Genomic DNA, 12,652 nt, shown 5'->3' with positions numbered 1-12,652 from the left:
GACTTTCCTAACTAGGATATTCTGTTTCGAATGCCTGTCTAGAAAATATTTCATAAACTTCAAAAAGTTATGTTTTTAGACGTGAAGAATTGTAAAAGAGGGACGAAATATACCAGGAGAACGTCAAACTCATAGATTGAAAATAAACCGGCAACGTCGTGGCTAAAGATAAAAAGACAAACAGAAAAATAATAGTACAGAAGACAAAACATAGAAAACTAAAGACTAAGCAACACGATCCCCACTAAAAACCGGGGTGATCTCAGGTGATCCGGAAGGGTAAGCAGATCCTGCTTCACATGTTGCACCCGTCGTGTTGCTTATGTTATTAACAATCCGGTAAAAAGTCTCATTCTGTAGGTCACATTCATGAAAATGGAAGGGTATTGTAGTTCCGACATAAGGAACATATCCGATATCATCTGTGAAACGGTAAGTCCATAACGGTCAACCAACTCGTAATGGCGTTCGTAAAATTTACGAAGGGATGACTTAACTTCACCATTTGAAACACTTGGTTTAATAGCTTCCTTGTGAGCAGCAATTCTCTATCAAGGAAATCACGATAGGAAATACTAGCCCGGGAATATCGTATTAATTGGGAGATATATACTCCGTATGCAGGCGCTGCTTGAATGTTGCTACATAGAAATGTAAAGTTCATCAGAATAAAAAAGCTGAAATCATTATTCTTAAATAATAAAAAAATATGGAGGCAAATGCATGAGCTACTTATCAACAATATTCACAATGAGTATATCAGTATAAAAGTCCAAAGATTGTTCTTAATCTCTGGCTAATTAACGTTTGAAATGGTGTCATATTTCTGATCCGGGTACCGACATAAGTTTATGTTCAGAATCTAACTGTCTATGTATAAACGATTCATATTATTTACTTAATTCTATAAAATTTGAATTATGTTAATCGTTTTTATAGAATAAGATCATTTTTAATTTATCAAACTTGAATATGTCATCACTTAAATATTTTTTTCTGTCAAGATCTTCCCCAATCAATTTACAAAAATATATCCCTATACCTTAAATAAACTCATCAAATATACCAGCATTAAAAGATTTTATTTTTAGAGTAAAAAAATACATAAAATCATTCACTAAATTTTTGTTAAAATCAATTTAGAGAGTAAGAACAAGAATTTGTCCATAGCACATGGATTCATTACTCGCACTATCATTTGCTATGTTCAGTGAACCGTGAACTTTTGATAAAAAACTTCTTATTTGATCTTAAAATTAGAAAGATCATATCATAGAAAACATATGTACTAAGTTTCAAGTTATTTAGACTTCAACTTCATAAAAAAAATACCTTGACCAAACTCTATAACTTTAAGCAGGACAGACGTACGAATGAAAGAACAGGCGGACGAAAAAACGGATGGACGAATGCATGAACGAATGAACGGAACAACGAAACAGATCAGAAAACATCATGCCCCACTACTTTCGTATGTAGGGCATAAAATGAGATCTTGTTAAAACTGTTTGTCATTTGGTTCAGCATGTCCAGTATCATATTAAAAATATCACAGTCAGAGTAGAAGCAGTGTATCAGAATATTTCAAAGCATTTAAAAATGAATTAAGAGATAACATCGTCATATACTTACGGAAAAGAAGGAAAAGAACGGCATACTTTATACACTGTTTGTCAACATATCTAAATTCTGAAAAAGACAATAAATTCGGTTCACTCTTGATATTTAAAAACTTAAGGTAATTGGCCTAGTTAGCAGAAATAATCAACCCAAACATTTCAAATGTGAAATAATGTTGATTAAAACTGTAATAAATGGCAAATTAACTAAAGCATCATAAACCTATGATATAACATGTTTATTCAATGAAATGTCAAGACGTTTAATAATTTCCTTATGCATCAAAAATACTGCAATCTGATGAAATAAGTACCTAGTAGGTGTAAATAACACCACACTTGCTTCATTCCGGGATAAATAAAATTTTGCCAATATAACAAAATTGCCAAAATAAAGAGAGAAAAAAAAGGATGTCAAAAAGAAATAAAATTTAAAAAAAATAGAAATATAACAAATTCTTATATGACGACCTATTGTCGTCAACCAGTATAATCATAATGTATCTACCTTTGGCACAAACGCAGTAATACACAAAAACGGCTATTCCGCGTAACGACCACCTTATTTGTACTGCCAGCTATTCTCAATTTTCGACATCAAAATCCCCAGGTAACATGTACGAAGGGCAATAATCAGTCCGAGTCAATTTATTTTTCATGGTAAAAATTCATATAAAACGAATATTCCGCGAAATGATGTTATTGTCTTGGCATGGCAACGAAACAAGGTCACGTCAAAAATATGTTTCTTAAACTAAAGATTAAATGTAAATACCGGGCGGTTTAAAGCTTCTTGTACGCCTCAGAATGACTAAAAAATCATTGGAAGAAAACATAAAAGTGAAAAATGCGATTAAATGAAAATAATGATTTATATAACTTTACTAATATTATCAAAATTGGGTTAAACGATTAAGCCACAACAGTATGGTATGTATAGGGCTTCCACAATTAACAAAATTACCGAATTTGTCCTATTAGAATCGAAATAATTCATGGCAGCCGTATATTTGTTTTCATTTAACCATGGGTTAGGCAAGTATATTCATATTTTATCCCTCGCTAACGCTCATGCTAAAATAATCGAATACAAATGCCCAACTCAATGGTAAATGAAAACAAATCTACGGCTGCCATGAATTATTTCTTTAATGAAAAATACATAAATTTGAGAACATAAAATGTAATTTTTGATTACCCGAAAATTTAAAAGGACTATATTTTTTCTTCTGAATTCCCCCCCCCCCCCCCCCCCAAAAAAAAATATTGGACAATGCGTAGCAACATCGACGTGGAAAAAACGTTACATTGGAAATTTTCATTAGCATTTTTCAATTCAACATTCCGGTTTAAAAATTAGTAAAGGGTGTGCGGAATTTTACAATGTTGTTGAAAATGCACACACCCATTGGGCTGCGTCTCAGGGTGTATGATCTTTCAACACCAGTGTAAAGTTCTGTTCACTTCTGATAACATCAAAATAACTAAATATAGTACTTTGAATTTTTTGGAGGGTTGAATTACGTAAATAAATATACGTCATCAGAGACTACCCATTTTGGAAAGGACTTTCTGTTAAACACTGAAGTCATGTGTTCCTCTTATTGATAGACACTATTTGTAATACTAGTTTTCTGATAGATTGATCAAAACCTAAATTGAAAAAAAAAAAATGAATGCTAAATGCAATTAATTATTTTTTGCTACTGAAGTGTTATGGGAGCCGGCGCGAATCTACAGTGTATGTAAAACAACACCATGTGAATGCCAAAACATGCCTCATGACCTAGTGTTTTAATTGTTGCAAAAGATGGTGCTACAAATGTATTTTAAATGATTGATATATGAAAGCTTTTGATTTCTAAAGGTAAATCTGTATTAAATTTGATTCAAGACATAGATTTGTTGGATTGTTGTCTATCTGATATCTTAATCGTTTTTATTTAAATTATATAATAAAATAAAATTGATGATGATTTTAAGTCATCTATTTTTCCTTCGTTGTACAAAATGTACAGAATAAACAACCTTTTTTTAATATGACAAACATTTGAATGAAATTTGAAGTATTCTCTAAAAGGGATAATCCAACTCATCGGTATATTATAAAATCACAAAAATGGTTAGATTTTAACCATTTATCCGGCGAATAATTTTATGAAAAAACTGTTTTGTCGTTAATTGACAGCTTGGGAGTTTTGTACCAATGATTTATAGCTAAAATCTACTTGCTGTTTAAAGTAACTTTAAAAATAGTAATCTGACCTATAAATATGTTGTGGTTTTATTGATTTAAAACAAATTAGGCACACACATATGGTCCTAAATTCTTCACTTTAAAAATACTATAAAATTGACCTACCTGATTATTCAAAGATCACGGTACGTTTAACGATAAAAGCCTGTAAAAAGAAAATTCATTTATTGTTCTACTTACACCAATTCAGATCGTATGTGATCGGGACTCTTATCGTAAATACACTAGCGAAGTTTATAAATAGATAAAAATGTAAGATAACTTCGCGGAAAAAAAGTAAATCTTATGTTCGAGTGTCATGTGATATGAAGAACACTACCATCTTTTTTTTAGGTTAAGAATAGTAAAAGTGTATTGTGACTCTTTTTTTTATATTTATACATTTGTAAATATAAATACAAAAAGTTAACGATCTATATGTGAGTCTTTATATGAATTTGTATAAACACCATGCCGTTTGATTTTAAATTTTGTGATGCCGGGGTCATGATATTTTATTACATGGTATTTGTTTTGAGTATTATTGAAGGCTTATCGTGGATCTAAAGCTGCTTTAATTTACATCATATTGGTCCATGGTGAGTCGTTGTATCACTGACAAGAATACCACTTTTTACAATTTTACCATGAATCTTATCCCCAAAGTTGTTTGCTTCGTGAACAAATTAAATCCAACCATTTTCTTATTTATCTATCAATAGAAGGAAAATACATGCAGTTATGCATGCATGCAATGAATTGATATCATATTTGTACACTCTTAATCCAATTGCTATTTAAATGAAATTTTACTTTCTTTGTCAATAAGTTGCTCTTATTTATATTTATAAATTACCTGTTTACAACATTTTGAATTTTTGAAATACTAAGGCTTTTCTACCTGAGGCATAAATTACCTTAGCTGTATTTGGCAAAAATTTTAGGTGCTTTAGTCCTTAATGCTCTTCAACTTCGTTCTTTATTTGACCTTTTTAACGTTTTTGGATTCGAGCGTCATTGATGAGTCTATTGTAGACGAAACGCGCGTCTGGCGTATTTACAAAGATTAGTCCTGGTAACTATGATGAATTTATTTCTATTATATTGTAATAATATATGAGATGTTTAAAACATAAAAAAATAAAATTAATGAATAATTCGAAAGATTCCGTATTCAAGTTTCTTCAGTGCATCCTCTATCTGTGTGATTTAGTAGAAGAAAACAACAGGTCCAAATCTTTAATGAAGTGTGCAAATATCGAGAATAGAATGTAACTCATATGTAAAAAATTTCCTGTTTATGTTGAAAATTATGTGTTATATCGTATTTTACGGATGTATTTTACAAACACAAGACTAGTTTTGATTCATTTTTTTTTCATCACAGACAAGGTAAATTTTATAATAAAATGTGTTGTGAATTCATATGTTTTATTAAGTAGAAAGACAACAAGTCCGATGACCCCAGGTTTTCTTTTTCTCAATATTTGAAAGCATATTAATAGATATATCTTAAGGTTGTAGTTTTCTTTTTGTTATACAAAATTGGGTCTTCCATTCCTAATCTACAATCTGTAGCCTGAAACAGTTCGTTGCTCCTACTTTTTATTTTATTTTTGGGAAAAAAACATGATATACATGGATACTGCATTTTTACAAATTATGAATAATCTTTGAATTTTAAGTTTTGTATAGATCTATCTTCATACAAATTTTTACCTAGAGGCTCTAAAGAGCATGTGTCGCTCACCTTGGTTTATGTGAATATTAAACAAAGGATGTAGATGGATTCATGACAAAATTGTGTTTTGGTGATGGTGATGTGTTTGTTCATCTTACTTTACTGAACATTCTAGCTGCTTACAATTATCTCTATCTATAATTAACTTGGCCCAGTAGTTTCAGAGAAGATTTTTGTAAAATGTCAGATTTGCTTTAAATGCTTTGGTTTGGAGTTATAGCCAAAAAATGAATTTTACCCCTATGTTCTATTTTTAACCGTGGCGGCCATCATGGTTAGTTGACCGGGTCACGCCACACATTTTTAAAACAAGATACCCAAATGATGATTGTGGCCAAGTTTGGTTTAATTTGGCCATGTAGTATTAGAGGACTAGATTTTTGTAAAAGATAACTAAGATTTACAAAAAATTGTTAAAAATTGACTATAAAGGGCAATAACTCCTAAAGGGGTTAACTGACCATTTCGGTCATGTTAACTTATTTGTAGATCTTACTTTGCTGAACATTATTGCTGTTCACAGTTTATCTCTATCTATAATACTAATCAAGATATTAACCAAAAACAGCAAAATTTCCTTAAAATTACCAATTTAGGGGCAGCAACCCAACAACGGGTTGTCTGATTCATCTGAAAATTTCCGGGAAGATAGATCTTCACCTGATGAACATTGTTACTACATGTCAGATTTGCTCTAAATGCTTTGGTTTTTGAGTTATAAGCCAAAAACTGCATTTTACCCCTATGTTCTATTTTTAGCCGTGGCGGCCATCTTGGTTGGTTGGCAGGGTCACGTCACACAATTTTTAAACTAGATAACCCAATGATGAATATGGCCAAGTTTGGATTAATTTGGCCCAGCAGTTTCAGAGGAGAAGATTTTTGTAAAAGCCAAAGAGGACGGACGACGGACGACGGACGACAGACGACGCCGGACGTCGGACGCCGGACGCCGGACCCCGGACGCCGGACGCAAAGTGATGAGAAAAGCTCACTTGGCTATTCGGGCCAGGTGAGCTAAAAAGGTGTGAAAAAGGGTATCTACATGCAATACATATCTTTATAATCGCATAAAAAACAACTGAAAATGCTGTTCTCCTTGATTTTGACATTTCGTTGCTCAGATGAATCACTTTTTATGTGGCTTAAGGTTTTCTTTAAAGGACTAAACATAATAAACATTTATTGGGATTCATAAGTATCCTTATAATAATACATCAATTTTAAAGATAAAATATCGAACAATATTTCCAGCATTAGTATTTCAAATATTAGTAATCAGTACTATTATCATATATGGGTTTTTATTGTACATGTTATATTGTCAAAACATTTCCTAGAATAGTTTATTTTGTTTTTGAAAGAAGCATACGCATGCTGGCATTGTTACCTGTATTTTGGATATAAACTGGATGTTATATCTAGTTAAGTTTATCACACACACCTTACCTTTAACTGTACTCATGTGTATTAGTTGTTTAAATTTTTGAAGTAAATAACAGTTATTGTGTAAATCGAGCAAGGTTTACGGATTTCTAATAGACTATATTTTTTTTATCTCTTTACCATAAAAATAAACTTAAGATTATACAAGTTCTGTCTGAAGTATGAGTAAAATATTGTTAAAACCTTTCGTTACAAAGAAAAGATGGTACAATGAACATGTAACAAACCTTCCAATTGTTTAGTAATAAAAACGATTAAGACGATGTTGCATTAATAAATAAATCTTAATGTGATACTAGTAGTTAATGTGTAAATACTAGTGAGGATGTCAACGAGTACTCGGGTACTCGTGTATCGCTCAGTAGTACCGAGTATCGATTACAAAATTCATAATCGACTAATCGGTTTCCTGTTAGAAAGCCTCCCGGAAAATTATACGTTTATTAAAATAAATAAAAAAGTATAATAATATTTCGAAAGTTAGAATTTAACTGTAATATTAAAATTCCTCCAAATGTAGGATATATGAACAAGCGCATTTTTTCAGGCTTACACTTTTTGTTATTCGTTACACTCTGTATCGACCAGCGGAAAATGATTAATGGTATCAGTAAGTCTAATCGTCACTCTTTTGTTGATCTTCAAATGTGTATTTTCTACGGTTCATAAATACTGTTTTTTTTTGGTTATTATTTTTCTATAGATATTAATTAATCACTTTATTGGATTGTTGATAGTATACATAATTAGTAGAGGTAGAAAATGAGCTATTCATTATGGCATAAAATTTCTTGGACAATTTAGTTTGTTAGTCCTTGGTAATAATGTTGAGAATTTAACGATCGTAATACAACTACCTATAATACATGAAATTTTGTATAATTTTGTGTTTCCATTTTGTAGTTGTTTTACCGAGCGAGTACTCGAGTATTGCTAGGTTAATCCAACAAGTAATCGTTTAGGAAATCTTCACCGAGTTGACTTCCTTACTTAATACCTTAGTTTATGTTCATCGGACCAGTGGGCAACACAATCAAAACATACGAACTTAAGAGGGAATGTAATAAATTACGGCAGATTTTTAATTCACCCTTTTTTTCAGTTGTTTCAATTTTCTGTCGAAAAATTATATAAGATTTTAGTTTCTCGTTTTGACATACACCAGGCCGTAGGTCGTTTTATTAGGTCTTTCCACTTTTCTGTGGAAAGACCTATTGTTTTTCTTCTGATTATTTTTTTTTTCTTCCGCCTAGTTTTGTTCTTGCGATAAACATTTGTTTCGCAATATGTCGCTTAGATATTTGGTATATGATATCGAACAGTTCATGCGCTTTTGAAATTTAATCTGCGTAAACGACTACTTTTCTTTGTAGGAGTTATCTCCCCAAACACTGTTTTCCTTGTTAGCGCAACTCCTTCGCAACCGTAAAACATTATGACAAATTTATTTTACAAAATTGCTCGTTATATCCTTCGCATGATTTGTCCTATTTTGACCGAAGCGATATGAGAGTTATTTCCCCTTATGCATTTGTTACAAGTGATATGCATTTCTATCTTGTAAACCATTAGTGCTAGAGACCTAGGATCTTTTGATTTGAGGTTCTTGGTCCAAAAAAATGAAAATAAGGTCAAGGTCAAAGGTCAAAGTCAAATTCAAAATTTTGATTTTGGCTTATTTTCACTCTTTTTCATTAACTTTATAAGATTTCGACAAATTATTTTTACTAAATTGTTAGTTGCGACATGTCGTAACTTAAAAATTTTGATTGGAAGGGTGCGTCGACAATGAATGGGAGTTTTTGCCCCTTTTATATTTAGAATTATGCGTAAGGGGATATTACTCATGAACCATACATAATACAGACCTAGGGTCTTTTGATATGGAATCCTTGGTTTATGACCTTAAAATTGAGGTCAAGGTCATAGGTTAATTGGACGTTCAAGATTTTGACCTTTGCTTGAAATTCATATTTATACATCATTAAGCCATAGGAACTGACATTTTCAACTGAAATTTAATATTTTCATATCAAAATAGATACTTATTGGCGGAAAGACCATCAATTGTTCTTTGAACAATTGGTTTTTAAAATTATTTGTTTTACTTTCGACATTCACGGATATTAAAAAGTTATCATACATCATGTTTCGTGTTCAACGTTGCCGAAAAGCATTAACCGAGTGAACGAAATAAACTAACTATGTTCAAATTTTACACATGCTGATTTTTCATTTACATTTCAAAACAATAATAGAAATCAATTATTTTGCAAACTTGGTCAAATACCAATAAGTAAATTACATAATATCTATAAAGAGTGTGATAAAGTACCGTTTTTCAGTTCAAAAATACGAATGAAAAAGTATTATTGCAGTTTTTATCACCATAGATTCACAAACCTGAAGATCATAAAAAGTATTTCTTAAAAATAAAATAGGTTAACAGAGGTATTGATTTTGATAATTTGTCTAGTATTTTTCATGACTCTAACGTTTAAACCTTAATACCTTCATACTTTGAATACATAGAGGTACCTATAATTATATATTCGTATTGGGAAAAAACAGTAGACGTTTAAAGTTTTAATAATAATTCAGTTACAAACAAATGTATGAAAAAAGCTCCTTCGACTTAAGACAGTTCAACATCAAAGTTAAGGGTCGATCTCTATTACCATGTAAATACAGGACACTTACAAATCGCTAATACACTATATGAAAACAGGACCAAAATAGTATCCACTGTTCAAAATAAATATGGAAGAGTGTCGTCAGGTTATCAATGATGCTCTTAATCCTATAGTGAAATTTGGTGAAAATGGGAAATATCTGACGATAAATCACTTGACTTGATTCTGCATTGCTAATGAATAAATGTCTAAATATGGTTGGTATTCGCGTATCACATATTGAAAATATTTTTGAAATAAATTAAATAATAAGTAATACGTCGTAAAGCAGCCAACAATTTGGTGGTATAATGTACATACTATAATGAATTCCTCAGAAAAGAAATTATACACCTACGCTCCACAGAGTAATGTAGTAAAAATTAATGGCACATTTCATTTCTTCTGAACACTCAAGGTCCCCAGTATGTGTAAGTGACCTAAACTACATATAAAAAAATCCGTAAAATATAGTTTCATCCCGGCTTGTAGTAAGTGTTCTACTACAACACAGTCGGTGCATTTCACGAAAACCTTGAAACCTATCAAAGAACAAATGGCTATTTTGTTATAATTAAACATATACAAAATAGTGGAATAAGCGATTTTTGGAGTGTGAAAAAAATCGTTGGATGTTTTAGAGAAATAAAGTGCCTTTGAGGCTCCCTTTGCTTTGATTGACAGTTATGAATTATTTCGACAGTTTATTAAGATTATTCTTGATTATTTAACGAAAATATATCATCAAGATAACGTTATTGATTATATCAATAAAACTGAATTTCGGTAATCATGGAGTTTGGTCATAAACTGTGATTCGAGACAGAACATTAATTGTTATTAAAGGATCACAAATTATACCTACAGGAATACCTGTCAATCAACGTTATTCCCGAAACATGCTTTTGTTATCCGTAAATCATGAAATTAAATTAAACTAAATCTATGTCTTTCGGATTTTTTCAAAAATTTATAGCTGACTATCTTATATGAGTTTTTCTAAATGATTAAGGCCGAATGGTTACCTATAATTGTTTACATCCAATTTATTTGAAGTTGTCTACTTGTCAATCATACCACATTTCCTTTTTTTTTATATAATTTGCCGAGGGACATTTGATAACGTAACAGAAAGACATCTGAAAAAATGCAATTGTTAACGAAAATAATATATCACGAGAGTAAGAGAATAATTTAGATTTATCGACTCAATGTTTTTTTAAAGATGGTGTTAAGAATTCTTCTTCAGAATAAAAAAAAATCATTTTTGCATCTACCATAATAAAGTTGTTATGGAACTAGTTTTTTACTTCTATATATACATTATGAATACAATTTCTTTTTTGCGTGTTCATATTCTCTATTTCTATGTCCCATAAAGATTAACAGCTTCCATTATCTCTGTGTTTGTGCGTTAAGCTATGAAACCTATCATCTCTGTGTATGTATTATCTCTGTGGTTATGTTTGATCACTGTGTCTATGTGTCAAAACTGTAGAACATATCATCTATTCATTTCATTAATATATTTAAGGAACGCGAACATCATATTTGTGTTGATGCACAAGCCGTCTAGTGGAAAAATCAGTTTTATTGATCAAACTACTGATTTATAATATGGATATGCCCTTCTTGAAAAGTTTATACCATTCACAGGAGCGAACCATAAAAGCAGTAACACATACGTAAATCTGAGGACACACTGTAAAGCATAACAGCCAAGTGAAATGACAAAGGTGAGTGACAAATGAATTCTGGTGAGAGTAACTGAAAAGTGGGTTCTAGATCGAAATAATAACATTTCATTAGTGTCATAAATCTCAATTGAAAATCAGCTGAGTACCATCTGAGGATTGGGAATAGGGTGTATTCCTCAATTCATCCAGTAGTGTACAACATGATTCAAACACAAGTAGACTAAACTACTAAAACTTAATACATATATAGTAATATAACATACTAAAATGTAAAAATAGCCAATACTCACACTACAAACCAGTAACAGTCTGAAATGGCCTATAACTGTACTGGACTGTTCTGATTTTAACTCGACCAGTCTGAATTGGCCTGCGTTTTACTTGAAATGACTCAACCGCAGTCTGAACCGTACTCGAGTGTACTTATTTCTACTTGACACTTATCATGCTTATCTTTGACATTTAAAATAGTCTGAACTATTACTCGACCAGTCTGAAACAGTTTTAACCCGTTCTCGACCTATTTTTGTCAGTCTTAACCATACTCGACCAAAGGTCTGAACAATACTCGACCTGTCTGAACCATACTTGACCTCCTTTTTTAATTTTAACTGTTCAAATAAATTTCTTTTTAACTGACATGACAAAAGCCACAATGGAATAAAGATACATATATATATAAATATGTAATCAGATTTGTACATCTTTACATGATTTTCAGATTTATCAAATAGAGAAGTATAAATCGAATTATCTTAAGAATAGTTTAATTTTATTAATTTCACGCTTGAAAGTTTAGTTAAATAAACAATTCTTTTACCTGAAACCACACTTATAATTATAGGTAATAAAACCTTAATAAGGTGCTTCTTGTTTGGCATGTTTAAAAAAAAAATATATCTTAATTTTCCAAAATATCTAAATAAAAACTACATAGTTTTCATGATTACATACAATAGTAATATAATTATCTTTTTAATGAGGTACATGTAGCAACAAGCAACAAAATCACTTAACCTGTTTAACCTTAAATTATAAATATATCTTTTTTATAATGTGGGATATAATATATATGATATATATCAAATTGAAAAAAAGAATAGAAAAATTAAAGAAATTGTTCATCTGATTTGTGTATAAATTAATACCTCCAGCTTGGGGCAACCCCATGCAGTAAATAGATCACACCTGGTCAGAGAATATTAAATTCTAAATAACTTTTATCCAAAATTGCAACATCC

The sequence above is a fragment of the Mytilus trossulus genome, chromosome 8, assembly GCF_036588685.1.
Source record: "Mytilus trossulus isolate FHL-02 chromosome 8, PNRI_Mtr1.1.1.hap1, whole genome shotgun sequence".
NCBI lineage: Eukaryota > Metazoa > Mollusca > Bivalvia > Mytilida > Mytilidae > Mytilus > Mytilus trossulus.
This window is presented reverse-complemented; position numbering follows the sequence as displayed.